Below are 16,171 nucleotides of genomic sequence, written 5' to 3' on the forward strand. Positions count from 1 at the left end.
GAAGCCCCATTCCTAGGGGAAGAGGGAGAGCACCACATCAAAGGAGCACTCCAAGGAACAAAAAAAACCTGAAAAGCAGCTCTTGAGTCTCAGATATTCCCTCTGACATAGTCCACCCAAATGAGAAGGAACCAGAAAAACAAAACTGATAATATGACAAAACGAGGTTTTTTAACATCCCCAAAAGCTCACACTAGCTCACCAGCAATGGATCCAAACCAAGACAAAATCTCTGAGTTACCAGAAAAAGAATTCAGAGGGTGGATTATTAAGCCAATTAAGGAGGCACCAGAGAAAGATGAAGTTCAAAAAAAAAAAAAAAATATGAATGGAAATATCTCCAGTGAAATAGATAGATGGAATAAATTAAAAAACAATCACAACTTCTGGAAATCAAGGACACATTTAGAGAAATACAAAATAAACAGAAAAGTGTCAGCAATATAATGGAGCAAGTAGAAGAAAGAATTTCAAAACTCAAAGACAAGATTTGCAAATTAACCCAATCTGACAAAAACAAAGAAAAAAGAATTTTTAAAAAATGAACAGGCCAGGCGTGGTGGCTCACGCCTGTAATCCCAGCACTTTGGGAGGCCGAGGCAGGTGGATCATGAGGTCAGGAGATCGAGACCATCCTGGCTAACATGGTGAAACCCCGTCTCTACTAAAAATACAAAAAAATTCGCCGGGTGCAGTGGTGGGTGCCTGTAGCTCCAGCTATTCATGAGGCTGAGGCAGGAGAATGGTGTGAACCTGGGAGGTGGAGCTTGCAGTGCGCCAAGATAGCGCCACTGCAGTCCGGCCTGGGTGAAAGAGTGAGACTCCGTCTCAAAAATATAAAATAAAAATAAAAATAAATGAAGAAAGCCTCCAAGAATTTTGGGATTCTATTAAGCCACCAAACCTAAGAATAACTGGGTGTTCCCAAGAAAGAAGTGAAATCTAGAAGTTTGGAAAATTTATTTGAGGAAATAATCAAGGAAAACTTGTCTGGCCTTGTTAGTGATCTAGACATCCAAATACAAGAAGCTCAAAGAACACCTGGGAAATTAGTCACAAAAAGGTCATCTCCTAGGCACCTAGTCATCAGGTTATCTAAAGTCAAGATGAAAGAATCTTAAGAACTGTAAGGCAAAAGCATCAGGTAACTTATAAAGGAAAACCTATCAGATTAACAGCAGACTTCTTAGCAGAAACCTTACAAGCTAGAAAGAATTTGGTTCCTATCTTTAGCCTCCTTAAAGAAAGCAATTATCAGCCAAGAACTTTGTATCCAGCAAAACTAAGTTTCAAAAATGAAGGAAAGATACAGTCTTTTCCAGACAAACAAATGCTGAGAGAATTCACCACCACCAAGCCAGCACTATAAGAATAGCTAAAAGGAGATCTAAACCTTGAAACAAATCCTCAAAATACACCAAAATAGGACCTCCTTAAAGCATAAGTCTCACAGGACCTATAAAACAATAACACAATAAAAAAGGTATTCAGGCAACAAATAGCATGATGAAAAAACAGTGACTCACATCTTATTACTAACATTAAATGTAAATGGCTGAAATGCTCCACTTAAAAGATACAGAATGGCAGAAAGAATAAAAACTTACCAACCAAGTATCTGCCCTCTTCAAGAGACTCACCTGACACATAGGACTCACTCACATAAACTTAACATAAAAGGGTGGGAAAAGATATTGCATGCAAATAGACACCAAAAATGAATAGGAGTAGCTATTCTTGTATCAGACAAAGCGAACTTTAAAGCAGCAGTTAAAAAAGACAAAGAGGGACTTTATATAATGATAAAAGGCCTTGTCGAACAGGAAAATATCACAATTCTAAATATATATGCTCCTACCACTGGAGTGCCCAAACTTATAAAACAATTACTACTAGACCTAAGAAATGAGATAGAAAGCAACACAGTAATAGTGGGGGACTTTAATATTTCACTGACAGCACTAGACAGGTCATCAAGAAAGAAAGTCAACAAAGAAATAAGGGACTAAAACTATACCCTAGAACAAATGGATTTAACAGATATTTACAGAAGATTCTACCCAACAACCACAGAACATACATTCTATTCACCAGTGCATGGAACTTTCTCCAAGATAGACAATATGATAGGCCACAAAACAAGTCTCCACAAATTTAAGAAAATTGAAATTATTTGAAGTAATCTCTCAGACCACAGTGAACTCAAATTGAAAGTCAACCCCAAAATAAACCCTCAAAATCATGCAAATACATGGAAATTAAATAAGTTGCTTCTGAATGATCATTGTGTCAACAATGAGATGAAGATGGAAATTTAAAAATTCTTTGAACTGAACAATAACAGTGACACAACCTATCAAAATCTCTGGGATACAGCAAAACCAGTGCTAAGAGGAAAGTTCATAGCATTAAATGTCTACATCAAAAAGTCTGAAAGAGCACAAATAAACGAACTAAGGTCACACCTCAAGGAACTACAGAAACAAGAACAAACCAAGCCAAAACCCAGGAGAAGAAAAGAAATAACCAACCTCAGAGCAGAACTGAACAAAATGGAAACAAACAAAAAGATAAATGAAACAAAAAGCTGGCTCTTAGAAAAGATAAATAAAATTGATAGACCATTAGCAAGATTGACCAAGTAAAAAAGAGAGGAGATCCAAAAAGCTCAATTAGAAACAAAATGGGAGCTATTACAACTGATACGACAGAGATACAAAAGATCATTTAAGGCTATTATGAACACCTTTACATGCATAAACTAGAAAACCTAGAGGATATGGATAAATTTCTGGAATTACACAATCCTCCTAGATTAAACCAGGAAGAAATAGAAACTCTGAACAGACCAATAACAAGCAGCAAGATTGAAGTGGTAATTAAAGTTACCAACAAAAAAAATTCCAGGACCAGAAGAATTCACAGCTGAATTCTATCAGATCTTAAAGAATTGGTACCAATCCTATTGACACTGTTCCAAACAATACAGTAAGAGGGAATCCCCCCCTAAATCATTCTATGAAGCCAGTATCACCCTAATACCAAAACCAGGAAATGACATAACAAAGAAAGAAAACTACAGATCAAAATCCCTGATGAACACAGATGCAAAGATTCTCAACAAAATACTAGCTAACCAAATTCAACAGCAGATCAAAAAGATAACCCACCATGATCAAGTGGATTCCATACCAGGGATGCAGGGATGGTTTAACAAAGGTAAGTCAATAAATGTGATACACCACATAAACAGAATTAAAAACAAAAATCAAACAATTATAAACAATAGATGCAGAAAAAATATCTAGTGAAATCCAGCATTGCTTTGTGATTAAAACACTCAGCAAAATCAACATACAGGTGATATACCTTAAGGTAATAAAAGTTATCTATGACAGACCCACAGCCAACATTATGCTGAATGGGGAAAGGTTGAAAGCGTTCTGCCTAAGAACTAGAATGAGACAAGGATGTTCGCTTTCACCCTTCTATTCAACATAGCACTAGAATTCCTAGCCAGAGCAATCAGACAAGAAAAAGAAATTAAGCACATCCAAATCAGTAAAGAGGAACTCAAACTGTCGCTGTTTGCTGATGACATGATCATATACCTAGAAAACCCTAAAGACTCATCCAAAAAGTTTCTAGAACTGACAAATAAATTCAGCGAAGTTTTAGGATACAAAATTAATGTACACAAGTCAGTAGCCCTGCTATATGCCAACAGTGACCAAGCTGAGAATCAAATCAAGAACTCAATCCCTTTCACAATAGCTACAAAAATAAAATATTTAGAAATATACCTAACTAAGGATGTGAAAGACCCATACAAAGAAAACTACAAAACACTGCTGGAAGAAATCATAGATGACACAAACAAATGAAAACACATCCCATGCTCATGGATGGGTAGAATCAGTATTGTGAAAACGACCATACTGCTAAAAACAATCTACACATTCAATGCAATTCCCATCAAAATACCAACATCATTCTTCACAAACTAGAAAAAACAATCCTAAAATTCAAATGCAACTAAAAAAGAGCCCACATAGCCAAAGCAAGACCAAATAAAAGGAATAAATCTGAAGGCATCTCATTACTTGACTTCAAACTATACTATAAGTCCATAGTCACCAATATAGCATGGTACCGGTATAAAAACAGGCACATAGTCCAATGGAACAGAATAAAGAACCCAGAAATCAAGCCAAATACATACAGCCAACTGAGCTTTGACAAAGCAAACAGAAACATAAAGGGGGAAAAGACACCCTATTCAACAAAATGTACTGGGATAATTGGCAAGACACATGTAGAAGAATGAAACTGGATCCTCATCTCTCACCTTATACAAAAATCAACTCAAGATGGATCAAAGACTTAAACCTAAGACCTGAAACCATAAAAATTATAGAAGGTAACATGGGAAAAACCCTTCTAGACATTGGCTTAGGCAAACACTTCATGAAGAAACCAAAAGCAAATGCAACAAAAACAAAGATAAATAGGTGAGACTTAATTAAACTAAAAAGCTTCAGCAAAAGAAACAATCAGCAGAGTAAACAGACAACCCACAGAGTGGGAGTAAATAGTGGCAAAGTATGCATGTGACAAAGGATGAATATCCAGAATCTAAAAGGAACTCAAACAAATCAGCAAGCAAGAAATAAACAATCCTATCAAAAAGTGGGATAAGGACATGAATAGAAATTTCTCAAAAGAACATATATAAATGCCCAACAAATATATGAAAATAATGCTCAATATCATCAGGGAAATACAAATCAAAGCCACAACGTTATATCACCTTACTCCTGCAAGAATGGCCATAATCAAAAAATCAAAAAAAAAATAGATTTTTGTGTGGATGTGGTGAAAAGGAACAGTTCTGTGTTGCTGGTGAGAATGTAAACTAGCATAACCACTGTGGAAAATAATGCAAAGATCCCTTAAAGAACTAAAAGAACTACCATTTGATCCAGCAATCCCACTACTGGGTATCTATCCAGAGGTAAATAAGTCATATGAAAAAGACACTTGCACACACATGCTTATAGCAGCACAATTCACAATTCACAATTGCAAAAATATGGAACTAGCCCAAATGCCCATCAATCAATGAGTGGATAAAGAAAATGTGTTATATATATATACCGTGGAATACTACTCAGCCATAAAAAGGAACAAAATAATGGCATTTGCAGCAACCTAGATAAAATTGGAGACCATTATTCTAAGTGAAGTAACTCAAATGGAAAACCAAACATCATATATTCTCACTCTTAAGTGGGAGCTAAGCTATGAGGATACAAAGACATAGGAAAGACACAATAGGCTTTGGGGACTAGGGTGAAAGGGTGGGGTGGGTGACGGATAAAAGAATACACATCGGGTGCTGAGTACGCTACTTGGGTGATGGGTGCACCAAAATCTCAGAAATCATCACAAGTGAATTTATTCATGTAACCAAACACCACCTGTTCCTCAATATCTATTGAAATTTACAATTTTTTTTTATAAATTTAAAAAAATTATAAAAACATTGTTAAAGAAATTTAATAAAGTATCAAGGTCATAAACAAAGACAAACAGAAGAAACTGTTATAGCTTAAATGACACTACGGAGATATGACAACTAATTGCAAAGCATGATCCTAGATTGAATTCTGGTCTGGAAAAAAAAAAAAATATATATATATATATATATATATATATATTTTTTTTTTTTTTTTTGAGACGGAGTCTCGCTCTGTCGCCCAGCCTGGAGTGCAGTGGCGCAATCTCGGCTCACTGCAAGCTCCGCCTCCCGGGTTCACACCATTCTCCTGCCTCAGCCTCTCCAAGTAGCTGGGACTACAGGCGCCCACCACCACGCCCGGCTAATTTTTTTTTTTGTATTTTTAGTAGAGACGGGGTTTCATCGTGGTCTCAATCTCCTGACCTCGTGATCTGCCCGCCTCGGCCTCCCAAAGTGCTGAGATTACAAGCGCGAGCCACCGCGCCCGGCCTGGAAAAAATATATTAATGTAATGTATATTACATGGTATGTTATGAAAATATATAATGTATATAAATATATAAAATATATTAATATATTATTATAAATGAAAAAAGAAATAAATTGATTTTTTATTTTTATTCCTCTAGTAAGGCTGTTTTATATATATATATTCTAGCTCTCTTTTTTGTGTATCTGGTTACCTAGAAACCTAGATATTATATGAAACTTATCAAAGCATGAAACATATTTAACTGTTTGCCTTCTCCCAAACTATACGAGTACTTTAGAATTAACCCCAGTCATCCAACTCAGACTTATAATTATTATTACATGTTTTAGTTGTTTTTTTAAATCCTAGAAGATTGTTGCTTTTATACAGTCAATGTTTATTTTGATTTTAATACCTGTTTTTCTCATTCCTTCTTTCACCTCAGTTCCTCCAACTAGGATAATTTCTCCTCCGCTTGGTGACTCTCTGTTGGTTGTAAATGCCCCAATCTTTTTTATCTGAAACTGTCTTTATTTCACCTTGTTATTGACAAAGTTTTTATTGTGTACCAAATTTGCAATTGTCACAGTATCTTCTCTCAGCTCATTTAAGATATTATTCCATTTCTACTATTATTGTTGTGAAGGAAGCCACTGTCAGTCTACTTGTCACTCAGTTTAAAGTAATTGTTTTGTCTCTGGCTGTTCTTAAGCCCTTTTCTTTGATTATTAAAATATTCTATAGTTAAAAAATATTTTATAGTGTTATTACATATGTCCAGATACACATCTATTTTGCTTGGTATTTCAGGCACATTCTGAGTTTGTGGATTCATATCTTTCATTTATTTGAGAAAACTCTTGATTATTAGCTCTTGGGATTTTCCTCTGCTATATATGACCTCCCTCTTTCTTCTACATGATTAAATATATTTAGACCTTTTCATTTTATATTCCATGAGTCTTCTCTTTCAAATTTGCTACCTCTTTTTCTTTCAGTACACATTTTAATATCTTCAAATGTGTCTTTTATTCTAATTCTTATTTTAAATGTATCTAATCTGCTGTCAAAATTACCTATTGAATTTTTAATTTCAACTAATTTTAGTTCTAGGAATTCTCCTTACTTTTTAAATGTTTGACCATTTTTAGCATACTTTTCTCTTCATTTCATTTAGATCTTTAAACATACTAAGCAACTAATTTATATATTATGTGTCTGATAATGCCAACATGCCAATCCTTTGAAGATTTTCTTGTTTCTGCTTTCTTTCTTGTGGCATCATGTCAGGCCTCATGATTTTCAATGAAGAGGTCACAATTTCTTGAAATTTCCTCTGTGGAGAATTTCTGAGGCCTGTGCTAAAAGTAGATTTTTCTAGAGATGATCTGCATTTACTTCTGCCAATACCTGGGGATACTAGCTCACAATCCTGTTAAACTAAATGAGTAATTTTATTGTTTTCCAGACCACCTGGGTGGTATGAGTACAGGCTACGAACCAGTTCAAAGCTGTCAGTTATGAATTCACAGGAAGATTCTTTCCCTGTACTTAGTACCAAGGTTCAAATCTAGTAATTTTCCATGAAGACCCTTAGGGATGGGTGGGAAAACCATGTTTATTTCACCCTTACACTGAAGGTGTATTGTTTTGGTTTTCCAACTTTATACAGAGGGAGATCTTGTTCACTATTATTAGTGGTCCCTAATCTTTGCCATTTGTCACTTCTGTACCTGTGAGACTTGTTAAATGATGTGTAGCCTAAAGCTGCATTCTTACATATTTAAGTTTGGCCTAAAAGATTTTCTGTACATCGTGAACTATAACAAATGGAGGTATAAACTGACTGTAGCCTACACCTGTGCCAATCACTGAGATTTGGTCAGATATAGCCAACTGTTTGAACCATGTTCAAATAAGGCAAATGCCAAGCTGTAACCAATCCAGATGTTTCTGTACCTCACTTCCATTTTCTGCATGTCACTTTCCTTTTGCTGTCCATAAATCTTCCACCAAGTGGCAGCGCTGGAGTCCCTCTGAATCTGCCGTGTTTCTGGGGAATGGCTGATTCACAAATCGTTCATTGCTCAATTAAACTCCTTTAAATTTAATTTGGCTGAAGTTTTTAACAGACTGAAAATAAGATCCAATTCATTGGGTTTGGTAAATGCTCTCAAAATAAAATCTGGCTTCAGTGTTGCACTTACCTTTCCCATATCCTATTTTTGGTCTTGAAATCAATCTTGAGACATTGATTATTCTTTACTAACTTTCCAGCTTATCAGCTTATTTGAAAAGATTTGTTCTCTATATTTTCCAGGGATTATTTTTTAGACTTTTTTAAAGTGGTAGGTGTTGTTGTAAGGTATCCAACCCACAATTCTGACATATATATATATTTATTTCACATACACATATATATTCACATATATATACATTCATATACACACACACATATATATATATATTCACATACACTCCCATGTAAATACACTGAACCTGCTAAACATGCTTCATGTGAAAGGTAAGTAACTAGAAAATTTTCTAGACTGGAAGAGTGGCAGGTGGAAGACAGGGTTAACGAGGATAATATCGGGGAACCTGCCCCGATAATCACGTAGGTTCTTTTCTATTTTCCTAAGCATCGGCTGGCTTGAGAAATAAAAGGACAGAGTACAAAAGAGAGAAATTTTAAAGCTGGGCATCTGGGGGAGACATCACACATTGGTAGGATCCATGATGCCCCACAAGCCACAAAAACCAGCAAGTTTTTATTAGGGAGTTTCAAAAGGGGAGGGAGTATACAAATAGGTGTGGGTGACAGACATCAAGTACTTAACAGGGTAATAGAATATCACAAGGCAAGTGGAGGCAGGGCAAGATCACAGGGCCACAGGACCGAGGCAAAATTAAAATTGCTAATGAAGTTTTGAGCACCACTGTCATTGATAACATCTTATCAGGAGACAGGGTTTTGAGATCAACCAGTCTGACCAAAATTTATTAGGTGGGAATTTCCTCTTCCTAATAAGCCCGGGAGCGCTATGGGAGACTGGAGTTTATTTCACCCCTGCAGTCTCGACCATAAGAGACAGGTATGCCCCGGGGGGGCCAGTTCAGAGACCTACCCCTAGGTACGCATTCTCTTTCTCAGGGATATCCCATGCTGAGAAAAGGAATTCAGCAATATTTCTCCCATTTGCTTTTAAAAGAAGAGAAATATGGCTCTGTTCTGCCCAGCTCACCTGCCGTCAGAATTTAAGGTTCTCTCTCTTATTCCCTGAACAATTGCTGTTATCCTGTTCTTTTTTCAGCGTGCCCACATTTCATATTGCTCAAACACACATGCTGTACAATTTGTGTAGTTAACACAATTATTACAGGGTCCTGGAACGATATACATCCTCCTCAACTGACAGGATTAAGAGATTAAAGTAAAGGCAGGCATAGGAAATCACAAGGATATTGACTGGGGAAGTGATAAGTGTCCATGAAATCTTCACAATTTATGTTTAGAGATTGCAGTAAAGACAGGCATAAGAAATTATAAAAGTATTAATTTGGGGAACTAATAAATGTCCATAAAATCTTCACAATCCACGTTCTACTGCCATGGCTTCAGCAGGTCCCTCCGTTTGGGGTCCCTGACTTCCCGCAACACGATAAGAATGAGGAAAAGAAAGTGAAACCACACAATGCACAATAGATTCGCATTTTATTCAAGGTTATGATTCGTCATTCAGTCCAAGAACTACACAAATGTAAAATGCCATTGATAGTGCTTCTATGGTAAACTCACACACTCCTGGGGACTTGCACATTGGTTAGAATCATGAGCTGACTACATACACATATGCAAACTGAAGTCAGTGAATCTGTTGTTTTTCCATAGAAAGAGTTTTGCTCTATTACATTCATACCTCAATTTAACATGAGAAAAGCTTTGCTACTCTAGTATACTGATAATTTTTTGGCTTTCAACCACAACCAGGACTAGGAAAGTACCGAGGAGGAGAAATGTAAAAGCCCCTTAAATGTCTCAACAGACACCTCAGCCCCTTACAAATGATAGAAACTTTTAGTAAAAAAAAACTGCTCTGTGTTTGAAAGTTATTCTCTCTTGTTTCTAGCAAATCACCATAGTCAGAGAAACACACATGATTCTTCACAATTATTACTAATGATTTTAGATCCAACTGGTAGGAAAAAGAAAATACAAATCCAATTTCAACCTAATTGAGAACTGACTAGTTTAGAATTTGTAATATAATTTTAAAATCTCTTTAGAATTCTTAGAAACCAAACAACCAGAATTTCAACAAATAAAATTATTTTCCTACGCTTTCCACAAAAAGGAAAGAAACAAAGGAAAGAAAATGAATTCCCTTTAACTTGTAGGAGACCCTGAAGCCCAATTTTTCATGCAATCTATAACTACAGTACTTTACAATATAGCTTCATTTTCGAAAAGAACATTTTGAGGGTCTACATGTCCCACCATTTCCCAAGGTTGTGTTATATCCAGCTTTTATCCATGCAAGGCTTAGTGTAAAGAGTGTAGGCTGCAGAGATAAGCTGTGAAGGTAATAATAGACACTGTCTCTGCCACTGTAATGGTACTTAACATTGTGGTCACCATGTTAGTTCTTTAGTAGTGGAAACTATGAGAAAACTAAGGCTTAACGTGATTAATAAGTAAGTGGCAGAGCTAGGGCCTCAACACAGATTTCTTCAACGAAAAACAGGTATTTTTTTTAGCTGTTTTAGAACTACCTCCCTAATGTATATATGGAGAAACACTAAACATTAATTTTTGCTAATTTACCCTGACCTGTTATCAAGGACTAAGAAAGTACAATCACATTCAGAAGCTTTTGTGAGCATTATCATCTATAATTATAAGGGCTAAGGAAAGAAGAAACAGAAAAAGTGGCTCAACAAAGACAGGTTTATTTGTGAGAATAAACCTGAGAGGGCTTTCTGGCTGATTCAGGTCAGGAGCATTCTTTCTTACAGACTAAGGGTATTTAAGGGTTAGGGAGGGAGAGCTTATCGCAGGTTTGGATTATTTCTGGGTGGATGAGAGTTTTATTGTGGGGTTGAAATGTTTCTGGTCAGAGGTGTCATTTACAGTTTGTGGTCATGCTGACATTAGCCATTAGGCTGACGTTTTTTGGGCTGGATTTAGGCAGTTTTTAATCAAGGGGAACTTAAAATGGTGGCATTTGTCCAAGATGGCGATGCTTTTTCTCTGTCAAGAATATTATCCCCATTTTTAGAACCTAAGAGTTGAAAAATTAGATTTTCATGATTTCATACTTGAAACTTAGCTGAAGAATTCCCCACTCATGTTTCATGGCTAATGCCTTGTGTTCATTAATGCTTTAAATACTATTGAGAAAGCAAAAAAACAATGGTATGAGAAGTTGCATCGTTCTTAACCTCATTCTGAATTTAGTAAAGCTAACTACTTTCTCGTCTTTTCTTTCAGATGTCAGCATCGAATTTGAAAGATATTAGAAAAAAAGACACAGAGGCATGATTAAAGAAATAACTGATTTACTGGAAGTTTCTAGAGATTCTTATTGAGATTTCTTACTTCATTTTTGTTGATGGATGACACTTGACAGTTTGATCTAGGAGTTTTCTTATATTGATGATCAAAATGAGAAATCAGGGCAGCAGGAAAAGAGTTTACTGAGGCAGTAAAATCTTATTTAAAATATTTATTTCAAAGGTACTTATCACATTAGCATCTAGGTCCCCAGGCTGATGTCAGAATGTTTTTAAAGATGAGCTTTTCTCTCCTTGGGAGTTATATGAGATTTGAGAGATAATTTTGAAGAAGCAGAAAACATCTATATTTTAGAAGATACTACTCAGACATTTTGTAAGAGAATAAAAACAGTATGAGGAAATATTCAAAGCTTAGATCTACATACTTAAGTACCAGGTGGTAATTATAAAAACACTCATATGCATAATTTAACTCTCACCATAATCTTGTGTGTTAGGTATCATAAAAAGCATCCTAACAAGTTTAAAAACATAAAGCATAAAGAAGTTACATGAATTTGCCCAGGGTCATAGCTAACAAGTGGAACAACCCAACTTTTTCCAACTATGAGTCCACATTGTGTCTCTCTCCATGAAACACAATGCCCAAGGGTCTCGATGAGTTAACGTTAGGCTTCCCTATTCATATCCTTCAAACTTAGCTTGCAAAACAAGAGGGCAATGTGACACAGTGGGGAAAAGGTGAATTGTTTCGGACAGACTTACATTTTGCAAGCTGGTTTCAACAATTACTTTACCTCTCTTAGACATAATTTCCTTATCTACTTTTAAAGAGATAGTAACACCTATTTTATAATGCTATTGTGAAAATTAAACCTACACAGTTATGGTTAAATAGACGGAATAAAACAAAGATATTTTTCATGTTTTGGAGTTTCTATTAAGGCTTCAGAAAAATGAATAGCAATATTTTTATTTTTCTGACTACAACTAAGAAGTGTGTCACTCCACTTCTTGTAGCAATATTGGGTGTAAATTAATATTGGCTTTCATAAAGATTTGAGATGCTCAAGAACAGAAGAAGGGGGGATCCTATAACAAGCCATTAATGGCCTAAAAATTACATTGTTGGAAGTTTTAAATCACAGACTTAATTACTTCAATGGAAACAGAACTATTCATTTTTTAAATGTTCTTATTATAATCAACTTTGCTTATGGTAAATACAACTATGCTGCATTTTACTAAGTTAGTGAATTCATTGAAACATTTAAATATATTGGCATTAAGTTGTTCACAATATTCTCATCATTTTCATGTCTGTAGGCGCTGTAGAAATGTGTTCTTTTGCATTTCTGATATTGGCTATTTGTGCATGCTTTAATTCTTCTGATTAGTCTCACCAAGAGCTTATTGATTATTGTTGATGCTTTCTATTGCTTATATGTTTTCTATTTCCATAACTTCTTTCTAAATCTGATTTCCTTCCTTCTATTCTCTTGGGGTTTAATATTATGTCCTAATTTTTGCCATGATTATTGTGTTCATTGATTTTTTTCAGTTTTTTCACTTACAGTACATGCAATTAAGGTTACAAATTTTCCTCTAAGTACAGCTCTGCTTGTATCCCATAGTTTTTTATAGTTACTATTTTTATTATAGTTTAAAGTATTTTCTAGTTTTCTTTGTTTTCTTTGGCCCATCAGCCATGTATCTCTTTATTTCAAAGCATATGATGATATTCCAGTTGTCTTTTTGCAATTAGTTTCTAAGATAATTACCTCATGATAAAGCATATTCTGTACGCCTTCAATCCTTTCAACTACATTGAGAGCTACTTTCTGGCCCAATATATAGTCAATTTCTGTAAATGGTCCACATGCCCTTGAAAAGAATATCTGGGAGAAGCATTATTGTAAATATGTTCATTAGGTCAAGATTGCTAATGGTTTGTTCAGATTTTCTCTGTCTAATCACTGTGCCCCCAGTCTATGAAGCAATCAAAAGCTCCACTCTCAGCCTCCTGTCAAAGTCAGTAAATGTCCCCCAACCAAGGTTAAGGAGCAACCTTAAACACAAGGCTCACTGCCCAGAGCCCCCTGTTCTCCTCTATTCTGGCCCCATAATTATTTTGGCACCCTGATAATTTCCAGCAGATTTTTTGTGGGTCCAGATTTTCTAATGAAACTCAGCGGGATATTTTATTTGAAATACTGGTCTGCCCTAACCAAGAATGTAGCCTATTTGTTCTCTCCCCTTCCACAGAATGTGAATCTATAGGAACAATGACTGCGTCACCATTGTATCTCTAGTACTCAGAAGAATGTATAGAGCAGGTGCATAATAAATGTTTTTTGAAAGAATTATTAAATATAAACTTCCACTCCAACAGTATAAATACTTCTTCTTGGCTCAGCAACTTTGCGAACACATATTTTCATGAAATAAAGCTCTTTAGAGTCCAAACTCCTTGGCTGGCTACTGCAGCTCTTTCAGCGCTACATCTAGAATAATTGGATAGTTACCCTTTCTAATCATGTCTATGAAAGCCCCAGGGTTACTTAATTCATTGACCATTATAAAATGCTTTATCGTCTTCAAATTTAAAGTTAGAAAGTGTCAAGTTATATGCTTAATTAAAATAGCTTTAATTCCATGTGGGCTTAAGATTAATGTTACTGCACAAAAAGAAACATTAGGGATTCTCTATGTGAGAAAACCTTAACTATTATGTTTGAGGATGGCAAGTCTTTTGTCTGATAAACTCTAGGGAGGTGAAGACATTTGAAACATCTATTTATTCCTAGTTATTCTCAGAGAATTTAAAATGATTTTTCCAAGCAAGATAGCTCTTCCCTTAATTTAAAACACAGTTCAGGTATTATGATATCAATATAAGGGAACAAAGAGAGATGGTGTAAATTTATCCAAGGTCAAAAAAAGTAGTAACTAATTTTCAAATTCATGGCCCCATCTCTTGACTAAGTTCTGGGCCAGCATATAAATGATGGAGTTTTAAATAGTTAGGGAGGCATCTGAAAGAGCTAATAAAAAGTATATAAGATTCTCCTTTCTGATTAACAAGTGAAATAAAGATTTGCAGGTAAGTAGGCAACAACGTCCTAAGAAATCTCTTAGATAATCACAAGGATTTTTCATCAAACCCTTTTTCAAACCCTTCTCTTCAATTTCTTTTTTTCTCCAGAAGTTAGAACTACAGGTTAAAAGGTGGGGGACATTCACTCTATCCCTCATGGGTAGTAGCCCCACTGCTACCAACCAACATGTAGGCCATGGAATCCTCCCTCTCTGCTAGTGACTAGTGGCTTCAGAAATACCTAAATTTGGATATCTATAGTCCAGTATTTAAACATGACAAGACATGTAACATATGCAAAAAATTACAAACTTCTCTAGCTTTAATTAGATTATAAAATGGTAACTGTCCAGCAACCTTAGATGAGCAGATAAAAAAGGGGAAGCAGCCAGACAAAAAGAGCAGCCTTCAAGTAACCTAGGTCCCCACAGCTAGATGTCATGCAGACTGCCCAGGTCAGAAGGTTAACTTTAAGAGGTTGATATACCTATTCATCATGAACCTCCTGGATCTACCCTGATCCCTGGTATATAGTAGACATATTATAATTGCAAGTGAAAATCAGTCTGTTGGATTTAATCCAAAACAGAATTCATCACAAGTATATTGATGCCCTAGTGGTGACCAAAGAAGACCAATGTGCTTTGTTATTACGGTAGTTCCTCCTTATCAATGATTTCACTTTCCAGGATTTAAGTTACCTGAGGTCAACCATGGTCCTAAAATAGTAAATGGAAAATCGCAGAAATAAACAATACATGAAATTTTAAATCACAGACCACTCTGAGTAGCATGCTGAAATCTCATGCCATCCCTTTTCATTCCACTCAGGCTGTTAATCATCCTTTTGTCCATTATATCCACATTGTACACAAAACCTGCCCATCAGTCACTAAGTAGTTGCCTCTGTTATTATATTAACTGTCACAGTATCATGGTGCTTATGTTCAAGTAACCCATATGTTACTTAATAATGGCCCCAAAACACAAGAGTAGTGACACTGACATACTGTTGTAATTGTTTCCTTCTATTATTGGTTATTGTTGTTAATCTCTTATGTGTATAACTTATACATTAAACTTTATCATATGTATGTATTTGTAGAAAACACTGTAGATATAGGATTTGCTACTCTCCAAGGTTTCAGTACTCACTGAGTCTCTCAGAACATATGTCCTGTGGATTATGAGGAGACAACTGTATTGTTATTGTGAACTCAAAAATGTTATATATCTGATATTTTTCAACTCATTCCCATAATTAATGCTTTTTAATTTAAAATGCTATCATATATTCTATGATCATATCTGTTCTATATTTAAACAAACATTTCATTGAACTATAACATCAGACAGAAAAGTACGCCAAACTGAACAGTTTGATCTGTCCTCAAAAGAAATACAATTATGTAATGCCAACCAGATCCAGAAATAAAGCATTACCAACACGCCCAGGAGTCCTCCCTCCAGCCACTGTCCCTTCTTCTATCCCGAATCCTTCTTATTTTTGCCTGTGTTTGAACTTTACATGACTGAATTCATGCAATATGTTTTATCTGGCTTC

The sequence above is a fragment of the Symphalangus syndactylus genome, chromosome 4 (genome assembly GCF_028878055.3).
Source record: "Symphalangus syndactylus isolate Jambi chromosome 4, NHGRI_mSymSyn1-v2.1_pri, whole genome shotgun sequence".
Lineage (NCBI taxonomy): Eukaryota > Metazoa > Chordata > Mammalia > Primates > Hylobatidae > Symphalangus > Symphalangus syndactylus.